We start from the raw sequence: 16,209 nt of genomic DNA on the forward strand, positions 1-16,209 counted from the left end.
GCCACAAGGATCGGTGCTGGGTCCTCTAATTTTTGTCATTTACATAAATGATTTGGATGTGAGCATAAGACGTGTAGTTAGTAAGTTTGCAGATGACACCAAAATTGGAGGTGTAGTGGACAGCGAAGAGGGTTACCTCAGATTACAACAGGATCTTGACCACATGGGCCAATGGGCTGAGGAGTGGCAGATGGAGTTTGATTCAGATAAATGCAAGGTGCTGCATTTTGGGAAAACAAATCTTAGCAGGACTTATACACTTAATGGTAAGGTCCTAGGGAGTGTGGCTGAACAAAGAGACCTTGGAGTGCAGGTTCATAGCTCCTTGAAAGTGATTTGGAGATGCCGGAGTTGGACTGAAGAAGGGCTTATGCCCGAAACATTGATTCTCCTGCTCCTTGGATGCTGCCTGACCTGCTGCGCTTTTCCAGCAACACATTTTTCAGCTCTGATCTCCAGCATCTGCAGTCATCACTTTCTCAAAGTTAAAAATCACACAACACCAGGTTATAGTCCAACAGGTTTAATTGGAAACACTGGCTTTCGGAGCACCGCTCCATCAGGTGGTTGTGGAGGACACAATTGTAAGGCACAGAATTTATAGCAAAAGTTTGCAGTGTGATGTAACTGAAATTATACATTGAAATTACCTTGAATGTCTGTTGAGTCTTTCATCTGTTCGAATACCATGATAGTTTCACTTCTTTCATGTGTAAATCACAAAACGTTTTTTAAAAGTTGCATTCTCAGGTTAACTGTAACAATTGGTGTTAGGTAGACAATATTTTGAAGGTGTTAGCCCCCTGTGTTTATCCTTGAAAGTGGAGTCGCAGATAGATAGAATAGTGAAGAAGGCATTTCGTATGCTTTCCTTTATTGGTCAGAGTATTGAGTACAGGAGTTGGGAGGTCATGTTGCAGCTGTACAGCAAATTGGTTAGGCCACTGTTGGAATATTGCATGCAATTCTGGTCTCCTTCCTATCGGAAAGATGTTGTGAAACTTGAAAGGGTTCAGAAAAGATTTACAAGGATGTTGCCAGAGTTGAAGGATTTGAGCTATAGGGAGAGGCTGAACAGGCTGGGGCTGTTTTCCCTGGAGCTGAGGGGTGACCCATGGGCCGGGTGCTGGCAGGTGGGACTAGATTGGGTTGGGATATCTGGTCGGCATGGACGGGTTGACCGAAGGGTCTGTTTCCGTGCTGTACATCTCTATGACTCTTGTGGGAATCTGTAAATCCATGCTAGACCTTTCCAATATTTCTTTATTCTACTGCTCAGATTAGATGTTAATCTTTCGGGCCCTGTCACACTGGCCTCTAAGAAATTGGCTAAAACGTATTGATGAGGAAGACAGGAGGCCAGCCAGGTTTCCTTCAGAACAGTCAACTTCATAAATAGCAAACAACTGTAGAAGAGTTGAGGCAAAGGAAGAATCAGCCAATGTTACCAAAATGGAAACAGGTGGTCCTTATGCTTGCCTGGGAAAAAGCTCATCTCAAAGTCAATGCACCAAGTTTATGAGCAGTCTGCTGTAGCCTCAGCCAGTGACCAGAAAGAACTAATGGGAAGGGATCTGAGGTGGACATCAAGGGCAATGGCTTCAGTCTTGCCAATATTTTGTCCGATGAAATCTCTGTTCAGCCAACTGTGGATGTCAGACAGGTTGCATGACAATTTAGAAACAGTGGAGGGATCAAGAGGAAATGGTGATGGTGAGGTAACACTGAGTAATGTACTGAGTACATGTGAAACCTGACTGTTTTTGATGAGTAGCTGGGATATAGATGGCACGGATATAGATGAGAAGTTAGACAGACCATGGATTGATCCTTGTGAGACCTCATCAGAATGGTGCAAAAATGATAAGAAAAGCTATAGAAGATGTTTCTCTGGCTACGATTAAATAAACATGGAACCGGATGAGAGCACCTTGCTGGACAACAATGGAGAAGTAATGAAGCCAGGGCACAAAACATCATTTCCTTTTAGAGATTTCTTCTTGAAACTTACTCAGAAGCTACTTTAATTTTCCGGACCTACCTTTTGGTTTTCAGGGATTTTTTATCCATTCTCACTAACTCATTTGTTAGGGTATACGGTCATATGATTACAATAGATTTTGTATTTATGCTGACACATGGCGTATTTGTACTTCCACAGAGCCAGAATTAAAATATTAATATCATCAAGGTTATCAATCTTCTACTAAATTAAAAGCTATAACACCCATGGAAAGCTTTAATTTCTTAGTATTTAAATGGCACAAGACAGCAGACACTGGTTAACAATGAAAGGTTTTTCAAAATAATTGACACACATTCTACACACAAAATGTCATCACTCTAAGTAAGCCTTCTGCGGAGTGGTGAGGTCACAGCCAATATACTTCTCCCACAGATATACAAAACTGAAATGGTTTATCAGGCAGTTGCTGCTGTTTTTAAAGACATTTCACGTTTAAATTTAACAATTAACACAAACACTCATTGCAGTGGTATCCATTCCATTTTACCCCTGTAGGAATTCTTGTACTTATGCAGCCTTAAACTAGAAATTCCACATTCAGTTGCAATGAACTTTTTATTCTGGTCATCAATATTTCCTTGTTGACAGCTTTCAATTATTTTTTCGCAGCCTCCACCTTGTACTGACTGATGATACCCTCACCAGTGAACCTAAAGGCCAGGCTGGGTAAGAATGGCAGACATCCTTTCTAAAGAGTGAGGTGTGGTGACCCTAAAGTTAAACTCACCACCAGTCATCCAACTCAAATAACAGAGTAGCCTTATGGTCCTCTGAGGCTATGGTGACTTTCCTTATTAATGAATGAAATGAGATTTTACTTAATTGATTATAGTCGTCATGATCACCATACTGTAACTAGCTTTAGGGCAGCATGGTGGCACAATGGTTAGCACTGCAGCCTCACAGCGCCAGGGACTGGGTTCAATTCCCGCCTCTGGCAACTGTCTGTGTGGAGTGTTTGCACATTCTCCCCGTGTCTGCATGGGTTTCCTCTGGGTGCTCTGGTTTCCTCCCACAGTCCAAAGATGTGCAGGTCAGGTGAATTCGCCATGCTAAATTGCCCATAGTGTTAAGGGAATGGGTCTGGGTGGGTTGCTCTTCAGAGGGTCTGTATGGACTTGTTGGGCCGAAGGGCCTGTTTCCACATTGTAGGGAATCTAATCTTTATATTTCCATGTTAATTAATGAAATTCAAGTTCCTGCCTTTGCCATGGCACTAGCCTGGGCCCCCAGATTACTGTTATAGTGATGTTTCTATGACTCCTCCTTTTCCCCCCAGGATAGATTGAATTGCGATCATAGCTAGATAAAACTATGAGCCATCACAGATTAGAAGATTAGATTGATTGAAGTTGATGAGGCAAATTAGTTGAGAGACTGTGTAGAGCTTAAACACTGACATGGAAAGATTGGGCTAAAAGGTTTGTTTCTGGGTTGGAAACACAATATAACTCAATGTGATCACAGTGGCTACTGAGGCAAGTTACTGTGAATAAACAACACAAAGAATTTGGGTCACTAGCAAGAGGAATACAATATTTTTTTTAAAGGAAAAGGGCCACCGTTCTGTGAGGATATTTCTTTTCTTTATCCCAAGGGTCATATCACTAACTTTCTCCATGTCTGATAAAAGAAAATAGAAGACCCGTATGCCAGTGAATGGAGAGAATATGCAGAGCAGGATAAATCAAACCTTCTTCCTTATGCACATGGACTGACTTTTGTTGAAATACAGGATCTCAGGGATGGTGGTTATAGAGGTGATATATTGGAACCATCAGCCTGGGTTCTCAGAACCAAATTCAGTGCCTCTTGTTATCAAGAGTGGCTCTCTCCAGAATGATAATCTCCATAGTTGAACAGCTGATGGATACTCACAATTTCAAAGTCATGCAGGAAGAATGGCTACTTGGATGAAGTATCAAAGGACCATGAGTACCCAAAGAGTGGTAAAACATAGGAGCAGGAGTAGGCCACATGACCCCTCAAGCCTGATCTTCCATTCATTACGATTATGGCTGACCTGCCTACAATAATGAATTGTCTCTCAAATGGAGAGAGATACCTATGTCCTTTGTGAAAAGTGGCTCTTTACATTATATCTGTTTATAGGCTCCTTATGTCCTCCTCAGGACTTATTCCTTTTATGTTAGCAGCAGATTTAACAACCATTTGTTTGGTTCCATCATCCAAGTCATTTATATAAATGGTAAAACGTTGAGGGCCCAGTAATGATCTCTGTGGCACAGCACGCCTGCCAATCAGAAAATGACCCATTTATACCTACTCTCTGTTTCCTGTTAGCTAGCTAATCTTCTACCCATGCGAATATGTTACCCACTATACCACAAACTTTTGTTTGCACATGTTGCACTTTATCAAATAATTCTGGAAACCTATATATTCACCAATTCTCTTTTTTCCACATCATTTGTTACTTCCTTAAAGAACTTAACAAACAACAAATTGGTTAAATATGATTTCCTTTTCACAAAAACATGGGCAATTGTTTTAGCCCTCACTGGTATGATGACATTAATAGGGAGAGAGTTGGCTTTATCTTGTGAGAGTTAAAAATTAAGATTCTTAACATGAGGAAAATTCACTGATTCAGTCCTCAAGCCCCAGACAGTAAGATTAGAATCTCATCCTTGATGAACAGCAAGATTATACAATTTATTTGCATAAGTGTTCGCATTAGCATCGCACTTTCAATTTTTATCTCCTCCAATGAGACAATAGATGGTGCCAAATCCTGGCAGATAAAACAAACCTGGTACCTGGAGATAAAAACAGAAAGTGCTGGAGAAACTCAGCAGGTCTGCCAGCATCTGTGGAGAGAGAAACCAAGTTAATGTTTTGAGTCCAATATGACTCTTCTTCAGAACTGCTTCAAAACCTGGATTCATTATGTCCATGCCCATTAAAACCTGTAGAAAGCCTGTGCTGGCGTCAAGCTTCTCTCTCCCTTGGAGGCACCGTTCTGCATAAGGTACCTCCAAGGACAATGACTACACTCTTCTTGAATCCTTCATCCTTGCAACTTGACACCAGCAAAGCACCAGCCTCAGAATATCTTTGGAGCTTGATATCAGGCCAACTCTGTTGCCACTTGACACCTTCAGCCACCTACTGTTGAACTGAGGGACAGCCAGACATACTTCTTACATACTTCTGCTCGGCCACTTTGCACTCAGGGACAACCAGACAGCTCATGGATCTATGAAGGACTTTTACACTGACAAGGAGACAGGCATCCTATACATCTTAGCTTGCATTTTTAATGCACAACACTTATTTGGCAGTATCTAGCCTCGATGTGTTAGCCACATTTTTAGCATGGACAGTCTTTACTTCTGAGTTACAGGTAGCTAACCTTGTGGTTTATGCTGCTTTTCAGTGGAGAAGGAGACGCAAACAGCTTTTGGCAGTGGGAGCAGTGAAGTATAATTGTATCAGTCACAAACAGGGGTAGGATATATTGTTGTGAGGTTCCATGCAGCATCACCATGTGTTAGAGCTGATGTGACAAAGTACACTGCAAAGCATAAAAGTCAAAGGAAGAGTCCTTAGTGAGGTGAAGGTGGGTTACATTCAGTCAGAGTATCATCAGAGTCAGTCAAGGGGCTCATCTAATTACTATCCATGGGGTTGTTTAGAGTCAGTCAAGTGCTTGGTCCCACATAAATCTGAGCATCCACGCCCTACAAGAACAGGGATTGAACCATAATCAGTCCTTCAGTTCAATTGCAAGCTGTCTGGGAGTTACATGTATTTCAGTCAGGATGCTGATGAGGGATCAATCTGGGTATGGTGGCACCGCTGTCCTGCCAAGTCATTCTGGGGGAGAAGGTGTGCCCCTGTCAGTTCATGGTATTCAGTTACTAATACCAGGGGAACTCAACAAGGACAGGCTTTGACATTGTGGGGAAGTGGGCACATCAAGTCTGGGGATGGACTTCATTGTACTGGGTCACTGAGAGAATGGTTGTAGAGAAAGGTCCAGTTGTAGACAGTACCAGAGGTGACCCCATAAGGGGACTGGAAGTGCTTGGAGTGTGATGGGGTGGGGGTTCAAGCAATTCCCAGTTACACTGGCTTTGACACGGGTGAGTTCAGGGCCAGCATGGGTATGGTAATCTCAAGAATGATGGGCTCTTGGGTAAAGCTAGCAGCTTTATAATAATGTAAAGGGGCTCAGTTGGAATGGGAGAGGCTGAAGGAGCATCAGGGTGACAGGAACAGCAACACAAAAGGGGATGTGAAGAATGGGTGGAATCACAGATGGAGCCTGCATTTCACTCACAATAACACAAGGTTGGAACTTTGCCAGGGTGGACTGAAAGACAACTGTGCAATAACTTCATAAAATGACTGTGACCACATACAAAGTGGGAGATGCAAGAGTTACAAACCTTGATTTTGAGGTCCCGCAAGAGGAAATGGAAGTAACCTCATCCATCTGCCTTCAATTCTCACTTTATCTGGAGGTCAGCAATTGTTGAATAATGTAGATAACCAGTTATGACCTCAAGCAACCATGAGCATCTCTTTGCGAGCACTGAGTGTCTCCTCATCATGTAAGTTCAACAAGTGCTTTTTTAACAAAAACTTAATAGTGAAACTTGGAGTTCCCATTTGGCAACTGGAACCCATAGCAAGTACTAAAATGCAACACACTAAAATTGCTACATTCTCACATGAAAATTATGTCTGCAAGGATCTTGGCTGTGATTTGTAAAGGAGATTTATGTTTTGGAGGTGGGTGCATGCTCCATGTTGGCAGAAGTCTGCTCCAAATGGAGCTCAGACACATTATTATCCGAGCATATCATTGATCACATATCTCAGTGCATGACAATGACTTTCTTCAGAGGACTCCATGCCACAAAATGTTCGTCAAGGAGGGTGAGGGCTCAGACGTCCCTTTAATATCACTGAGTGAACTCTCCAATTTTACCCAAGGATACTTTCCGACTGAACTGAAATGACCATGACCTTGCCTGGCTTTGCCACTACCCAACAAGAACAGCAATATCCAGCAGCTGCCACACAGCCTCCAGGTCAAGGCCCACCAGGAAGGGCAGGCAAATAGTAAGACCCTGAGTGTATAGGCTTCACCACAATTATCTTCAAATGTCCAAATGGCATTACCAACAAAGATCATGGATGTCACGTTCCACTGTATCAGAAACCTGACTGCTGCTCGAGGAGTCAAGAGTGTGGTGCTGGAAAAGCACAGCCGACCAGGCAGCATCCGAGAAATAGGAGAATCGAAGGGCTTATGAAGGGCTTATGCCTGAAATGTTGATTCTCCTGCTCCTCGGATGCTGCCTGAAACGCTGTGCTTTTCCAGCACCACACTCTCGATTCTGATCTCCAGCATCTGCAGTCCTAACTTTCTCCCTGCTACTTGAGGAGGACTTGTGGTCACAAATACTGAATGTAACAAATCCATCCCTCTGGGGAATTAAGGTCACAAAGGTCATTAATTGTTAGGTAAATTAAGGGGGCATGGAACGCACTGCCTGCAATAGTAATAGACTTGCCAACTTTAAGGGCATTTAAATGGTCATTGGCTGGGCATATGGACAAGAATGGAATAGTGTAGGTTAGATGGGCTTCAGATTGGTTTCACAGGTTGTGCAACATCGAGGGCCGAAGGGCCTGTACCGCACTGTAATGTTCTATGTTCTATGTTCTAACTGGTTTGTTTCAGGGAACAACTGTGAACTTTTAAGGTATCTCCAAATACATGAGTCATGGGTCTATCTGGGATACCATTAATGCTATTTTTGCTAGAGCTCACCGCTTTATATCCTTTCTCCTTGATGGTGACAGTCATACAGTTATGGAATTAGAGTGGTCCACCATCGTTGGCTTCTCCCTATCGATCGCACCCAGTCACTCACTCATTGTGTTTGTGAACAGGAAAGGATTCCACTCCCTTAATGTTCAGATAATTTATGACCATTGAAGCCATATTTTGGAGGTCTGTGGCAGATATCCTGGGAGCTGACATGTTATAAATGTACTGGAGTATTCACAGGTACCTGGCTCTTTCCAAGATCACGGGCCATACAGGGAGGGCAACTAGACGCCCAAGGGTTACCCTGCCAAACATGAGTCATGACAACATCTCCACTGTTTTCTAGTTTGCTATTATTACAAAATATCATGGACCCTTCAACATTCAGGTCTCAGTCTATGCTATCCATAGCACTATTCACGAAGGTCATTTCAGGATTTTCACCCAGAGGTAGTGAAGGAATGATGATATGGTTCAAGTCAGGATGGCTTATTACTTGAAAGGAAATCTGGTGTGATGATTTTTACATGCCTTGGAGATGGTGAGCTCGCAGCTTTGAAAGGGGCTGTCGGAATAGTCTTTGTGAGTTGTTGCAGCACATCCAGTAGATGGCACACACTGCTGCCACTGCATTGGTGATGAAGAGGGTGAAGGTTTAGAATGGTGGATGGGGTGTCAATCAAGTGGGCTGCTTTTTACTGTACGGTGTTGAGCTTCTTGAGTATTGTTAGAGTTGCACTCAACCAGGCAAGAGGAGACAATAACATCAGACCCTTGACTTGTGTCCTTTAGATAATGGAGAGGATTTGGGCATCAAGAGGATAGTTACTGCTGCAGAGTTCTCAATCTTTGATATACTCTTATAGCCACAGCATTGACATGGTTGAAGGGATACATGGTAAGATTTCAATCAGCTAGTCCTGGTTGTTCCAAGAACTCAGTTTGACCCAATTCTATCCTACTTGGCAATTAAGCCTCTTGAAGAAATAGCAATCAATTCTGGTTTTAAAATGCATCTTATCATATCATCAGAAAATTTCTAAAGAAATCAGATAACAAATTATTTTGGAGTACTGTTGAAGTTGGTATTGAGATATATGTGATACCTAATATAATTTTGACTTATTTTCCAAGCTGTGATGTGTTTGTCACTGGAAAGCTATAACTTACTACCCGTCACTAATTTCCCGGAGAGGCTGGTGGTGGGTCTTCTTCGGTTGTTGTAAATGAGGGGCATCTGGGCCTCTTTAGGTGGCAGTTAAGAGTCCAAGAATATAGGATGTTTAGTTGTTTATTATTTCGTCATGAGATGTAGGTGTCATTGGCTAGACCAGCGTTTATTGCTCATCTTGAATTGCTCGTGAGAAGATGGTGGTGAGCTGCCTTCTTTATCTGCTGCAGTCCTTGGGGTGTAGGGACACCCGTTGTGCAGTCGGGGAAGAGGTTCCAGGATTTTGACTCAGCAACAGTGAAGGAACAGTACATTCTCCCAATGTTTGTGTGGGTTTCCTCTGGGTGCTCTGATTTGCTCCCACAGTCCAAAGTGTGCAAGTTCGGTGGCCTGGCTATGCTAAATTGCCCATAGTGTTCAGGGATGTGCAGGCTAGGTGGGTTGGCCATGGGAGGTGCAGGGTTGCTGGAATGGTGGTGTGAGGAGAGGGGGTGTGAGGGTGCGGTTCTGTGTGGGATGCTCTTCGGAGGGTCCAAGTTCCAAGTCAGGATGGTATGTAGCTTGAAGGAATATATAGGTCAGATCAACAAGTTTCCTTCTTTGATGGACCTTTGTGAATTGGTTAGAACTTTAAGAAAATCTAATGGCTCCTCTTTTACTGAGGTTAGCTTTTTCATAGAATCATAGAACCATACAGCCCCTACAGAATGGAAACAGGCCTTTTGGCCTAACGGGTCAACACGGATCCTCCAAAGAGCATCCCACAGAGAACGGCTCCCCCAACACACCCTCTCCTTACCCCATCTCTGCAACCCTCCATCTTGCATGGCCAATCTACATAGTCTGCATATCCCTGAGCACTATGGGCAATTCAGCAGGGCCAATCCACTTAACTTGCACATCCTTGGGCTGTGGAAGGAAACTGCGCATCCAGTGATAACCCATGCAAATACATGGAGAACATATAGATTCCACACAGATAGTTGTCTGAGGGTGGCATACCTACCAAGCTGGGATTGTAGATAGATTTCTAGATGATATATCCAGCAAAGTCTTATTTACTAATCCAAAGGTCTACCCACTGGATCTGTTTAATCACATTTTCTGCTTATGGGAGCTTACTGTACATAAATTAGCTGCTGTGTTTCTTATATTACAATATTGACTAACCTTTCTCTACTGTAATGTATTTTGTGATGACTTAGTAGGTTAATGTGAAGCCAGAAGGTGAAAGGGAGGGAAGAACTTAAAACAGTCACAATCTCTGGAGAAAATATACCAGGATAACCAATAGCATGAAAGGCTGACAAATTTCCCTAATCCAATGTCCTGCTTCCTAAGGTCTTAAAGAAGATGATGCTATGATTGTAATCTTCTAAAATTCCCTAGATTGTATAAAGGTCCCAATGGATTGAAAACCACAATTGTAATACCACTATTCAAGAAAGGAGGGAGAAAGAAAGCACCAAATTATAGCTCAGTTAGCCTGACATCTGTCATTGGGGAAGTGCTAAAATTCATTATTGAGAAAGTAGTGGCAGAATATTAGAAACTCATAATAAATAAAAGCAGAGTGAACATATTTTTATGAAAGGAAAATCAGTTTGACAAATTGATTAGATTTTTTTGAGAAATGTGTGATTTCTATGTCACAAGCAAGGCATATAAGAGGAACCAGTAGATGTTGAGTACAGTATTTGGACTTTTCAAAAGAGATTTGGCAAGGGATAACATTAAAAATTATTGCTCAAGAGAAGAGCTTATGGTGCCAAAGGGGCTACATTAGTGGGGGCTCAGTTTAGCTCAATTGGCTGAATGATTGTTTTGCAAAGCAGTATGATACCAACAGTCTGGGTTAAGTTCCCATCCTGGCTGAGATTACCATAAAGGACACTTCTTCTCAACCTCATCCCTCATCTGAGGTATGGTGGTCCTCAGGTTTAACCAGTCACCTACCTCTAATGAGAGAGCCACCCTATGGTCTGATAAGACTATGGCAACTTGACTAGATAAACGATTGACTAACAGGAAATAGACAATTGAGATAAATGTTAATATTCAACTTGACAAACTTTAGCTAGTGGAGTGCCATAGGGGCCCAATGGCATGGTCTCAACTATTTGAAATTTATATCAATAACTTGGATGAAAGAACTGACATTTTTGTAGCCAAACTTGCTGATGATACAAGGTTAAGAAGGAAAGCAAATTGTGCAGATTATACGAAGAATCTGCAAAGGAATATCAATAGGTTAAGTGCGTGGGCTAAAATTTGGCAGATGAAATATAATGTGAGAAATGTGAGGTTGACCATTTTGACAGGTAGTGTTAAAAAAACTGAATATGGAGACTACATAATGTTATGGCCTAGAGGCATCTGGGTATCCTCGTATGTGAATCACAAAATATTAGTCTCTGGATACAGAAAGTAATTAGGAAGGCAAAGGGAATATTGGCATCTATTGCAAGTGAGTTGGAGTATGAAAGTAGCAAAATCTTGCTGTATTTGCATTGGGAATTGGTGAGACCACATCTTAGGTATTGTGTCCAGTCTCCCTACTTAATAAGGAGTATTTTTGGATTGGAAGCAGTCCAAAGAAGATCCACTGGGCTGCATCCTAGCTTGAAGGGGTTATCTTTGGATGAAGGTTGACTGTTTAGGCCTTTGTTCATTGGAGTTCAGAAGAATGACAGGTGATGTTTCCTCAGGCAGCTGGGGAAATTTGGCATGACGGTGAATACCCTTGCCAACTTTCATATGTGCACAAACGAGAGCATTCTGTCTGGATGTATCACTACCAGATATGACAACTGTGTCATTCAAGATCAGAGACGGTTACAGAGAGTGGTGAACTTGGCCCGGACAATCACAAAGGCCAACCTCCCATCTATAGAATCCATCTACCAGGCCCACTGTCAAGGAAAGGCCGCCAGCATTCTCAAAGATCCATCCCACCCTGGCAATGTCAATCCCACCCTACAATCTCTATCATTGGGAAGAAGCCTGAACACACGCACCAGCCGATTTCGCAACAGTTTCTAATCTAGTGTTGTTAGAATACTGAATGGACTCACAAACTCTTACACAGAAACATTCGCCTGTACGTATGTTTTGTTTTTGCCACTGTTTACCTATTATTTATTTATCTATGCTACTTAACTAAGTGATCTGCCTGTATTGCTTGCAAGACAAAGCTTTTCACTGTACCTAGGTACATGTGACAATAAATTCAATTCAATGTTTTAAAACTTGTAAGATTATGATAGATCTTGACAGAGTAAATACTGAGAGGATGTTTCCTCACATTGGGTGCTCTGAGAACTAGGATGCACAATTTAAAATGAGGAGTTTCCCAATTTAAGGTGGAGATGAGAAGGTTTTTCTCAGTTGTTTCTGGAATTCTGTTCCTCACAGAGCGCTGGAGATGGGGTAATTGAATAAATTCAAGGCTGAGTTAGATAAATTTTTATTCTGCTGTGGAGTTAAGGGTTGCGTGGGGTAGCAGGAAAGTGGTGGTAAGGCCACAATCCATTCAGATGCAAGCTCAAGGGCTGGATAGCTCACCATTGCTCCTATTTCTTTACGATCTTATGTCTGTAGGTGGTGAAGGCACTCAAAAGTTCATTTAATTTAAATGTAAAGGATTTTGGTACAATTGCAGGTGGCAATATTTTTTAGTATATCATTAAACTTGTTATTACCCAGCCATGTTTCCAGAGGCTTGGTAAAAAGATTATGTTACCAGGACAACGCTGCACTAGGGAGGAGTTGCATTTGCTTAGAAAATTATCAAAGTATTTTAATTAGGCACTTTGTTATGTAGTCATTAATCTTATGCAGCCAATTTTGCAGCCAACAAGATTCCAAACAATAATGAAACGAATGATGCTTTAGTTTTTTAATATAGAATTTTACCATGTAGATTCAGATATAAAACTAACCTATGCCAATGTTTATACTCCACATGAGATTCCACCTCATCCATTATCCCTTATCTAGCTCCCTTTTAATTGGTGCTGTTTGTCACAATTACTTCAGCTTGTAGCAAGTTCCATATTCTCTCAGAGTAAAGAGGTTACTCCTGAATTCCAGTGGGCAGGTAACGATCAACCACATTGCTGTGGCTCTGAAGTCACACATTTTCCAGACCAGGTAAGGTTGGCTGTTTCCTTCCCAAAAGGAAGGACATTAAATTTAGAATCCCTACGGTGTGGAAACAGGCCCTTTGGCCCAACAAGTCCACACGGACCCTCTGAAGAGTAACCAAACCCAAATCCATTCCCCTACCCTATTATCCTACATTTACCCCTGACTAATGCACCAAACCAACACATCCCCAAACACTATGGGCAATTTAGCATGGCCAATTCACCTAACCTGCACATCTTTGGATTGTGGGAGGAAACTGGAGCACCCAGAGGAAACGCACACATACACGGGGAGAATGTGCAAACTCCACACAGATAGTTGCCCGAGGCTGGAATCAAACCTGGGTCCCTGGTACAGTGAGGCAGCAGTGCTAACTGCTGAGCCACTGTGCCACCCCACATTAGTGAACCAGATTTTTCTTTTCCTTGACAATCAACAATATTGCATAGTCATCATTAGACTTTTAATTCTAAATTTTTATTGAATTAAAATTCCACCATCTGCTTTGGCGAGATTCAAATCCAGGTCTCCAGAACATTGCTTGGGTCTCTGGATTAACAGTCCAATAATAATACCACTCGGCCATCACTTTGACACATGGAAGCATATATTTCTAATTATCTCACCAAACTCTACCTGTAATTTTAAAGACTTCTATCAGGTCACTCTTCACTGTCTGCTTTCTCTTTAGTAAAATAAACCCAACATTTTCTTGAAATTATGTAACCTGAGTCCTTAAATCAGCCTTGGAAATAATTGTTCCATATTCTCCGGTGTCTTCAGAGCCTTTTCATATTACTGGTACACACTCCTAATTTAAGCAACCTTGGGACCCAGGCTGTGTCAGACTTTGGAACATGCCAGTCTTCAGAGAGATAATAAATTGGAATGCGCTGGTTTAGATTGGAATGCTTTAATATGGTAAGTATGGGCTGCTGCAAAACCAACTTATATGATTACCAAGTATTTTAAGTTAATATCATTTGTCTGGTGATGTTAAATAACTGCTCATGCATTGGATTTAATATCCCTTTCATGCATTCCCACTTCATTATGTCAGCGCAATCTGGTTGAGGTCAGAACTATATAAAGGTCAGAACTATGTACCGTATTCCAAGAGTGGTCTAACCTAAGTTGTGTACAAGTTTAAAATAACATCTTTCCTTTCAATTCTATCCCTCTAGAAATTAATCTCAGTGCTCTGACCTCATTAACCTGCGTTGTTATTTTTAGTGATGTATGCATCTGTATCCCTCGAGCTCTTTGCTCCTCTCATTTTGACTCTAATTTTGCGCATTTACTAATGTTCACTACTTCACACTTAGCTATGTTTAAATAAATGTGCCAGATATCCTTTGACCTGCTTCATTCACCTTGTACTCCCACCACAAGCAGATGGATGAACCAGAGAATGATTTTGGAAATGGCTGTCCTCTCAGGAAACTCCACCTCACAACTTCTTTGCAGTGACACGTGCAAATTTTGCTCTCCCAGTATGATATGTGACATGCTGAAGGAGGAAGTATTTCACAGATCTCTTGTTATTTCAAAAAGTTCAGATTTTTTTAGTGATTCTGGGCAAAGTGATTCACTTCCTTTGGTACTCATCTCTTCATTAGAGACAAATAAGTTGCACTTATACAGCACCTAGCCTGAGAGGAGTAAAAATGGAAAGAATTTGTGACTGGGAGGGGTGGTAGGTGTTGGGAAATAGATTTATTTACAGCCATCTCTGCAACATTTGAGTGACAGTGACCTCTGAGACATCATGCTGTAATGGATGGGTGAAAGTAAGTTCCCTCATGCTTCTAAACAGTTCAGGCTTGATGTGTTCACATTACTCTGACTATTATGAACAGTTAGTTTTGAGATCCTATTTCCCTGCCTTCTCTGTCTCTCACACATGGTTTGCTACTCCCAATATCTCTCCTTTTCTCTTGTCTCCTTCTGCCCATCTGTTTCTACTCACTTTTTCCTCTCCTCTTTGTTGACTGTTTCCTCCCAATGTGAAAAGGTGTTTTCTTTCTTCAAATTCCACCGCCAAGGCACAATACAGTTAGTTCGTGCATCAACAGCCTTCTATTCCTTGAACCCTTCCAGAATCTGACAAAGACTTGGGTTGGGGTTCCTCCTGGGACGCCGCTGATCTCAGCTGCAATGGCTTTGGGAAAGTTACAATTGGCCACAATCCCTCTGGGTTAAGGCAGAGGTAAATCAGCTAGCTCCCTGTTGCTGCTCATTATCCAAACACCCTGTCATTGAAAGTGCTTTTGTGTGTTGACATTGCATCCTGGAAGGGTTTGTGTGTTGCAAGGATGCAGAATTAGCAATAACAGCGTACATTACTTTATTTTTTTAAGAAAACCTTGCATTTGTGTAATGCCTTTCCCAACCTCAGGACACTATGCAATATCTAATGGCCAACAAAATAAGTTTTGAAAAATAGAATTACAGCAGTTCAAGAAGACAGCTCATCACCACTTGTTGCAGGATAATTGACAGTGAACAACAGATGTTGGCCCAACTAGTGGAGCCCACATCACATGGACAGTTAAATACGAATGCAGCAGCCAACCTGTGCATAAGAAGATCCCACAACCTGATTATAACTAGAAATTCTATGTTATAATGCTGTTTGTTGAGGATAGAGGATATCAAGACCCTGGGGTGATCTCCCCTGTTTCTCTTTAAAGCAGTGATGTAGGGTTCCTGACAGGAAAGAGATGGCATCGATTGAACATTGCATTCAAAAGGAAGTGCCTTCAACAGTGCAGCACTCCCACAGTACCCTGGCAAGAATATCAGTCTGGATTACATGCTCAAGTGTCTGGAGGAGTTTTTAACTGTGTCTTGTGTGATTGGATAACCAGCAGCCACTCACTGTAGTGCCAGAGCAAACAGCGTTTCAGGAGACAGTCTTAGCGTCCTACAGTTATGTTCAGTCCAACTTGTCTATGGTGACCAGATATCCTAAATTAATCTATTCCCATTTGCCAGTGTTTGGTCCATATCCCTCTAAACCCTGGTAAAAACAATGACTGCAGATGCTGGAAA

The sequence above is a fragment of the Chiloscyllium plagiosum genome, chromosome 27, assembly GCF_004010195.1.
Source record: "Chiloscyllium plagiosum isolate BGI_BamShark_2017 chromosome 27, ASM401019v2, whole genome shotgun sequence".
Lineage (NCBI taxonomy): Eukaryota > Metazoa > Chordata > Chondrichthyes > Orectolobiformes > Hemiscylliidae > Chiloscyllium > Chiloscyllium plagiosum.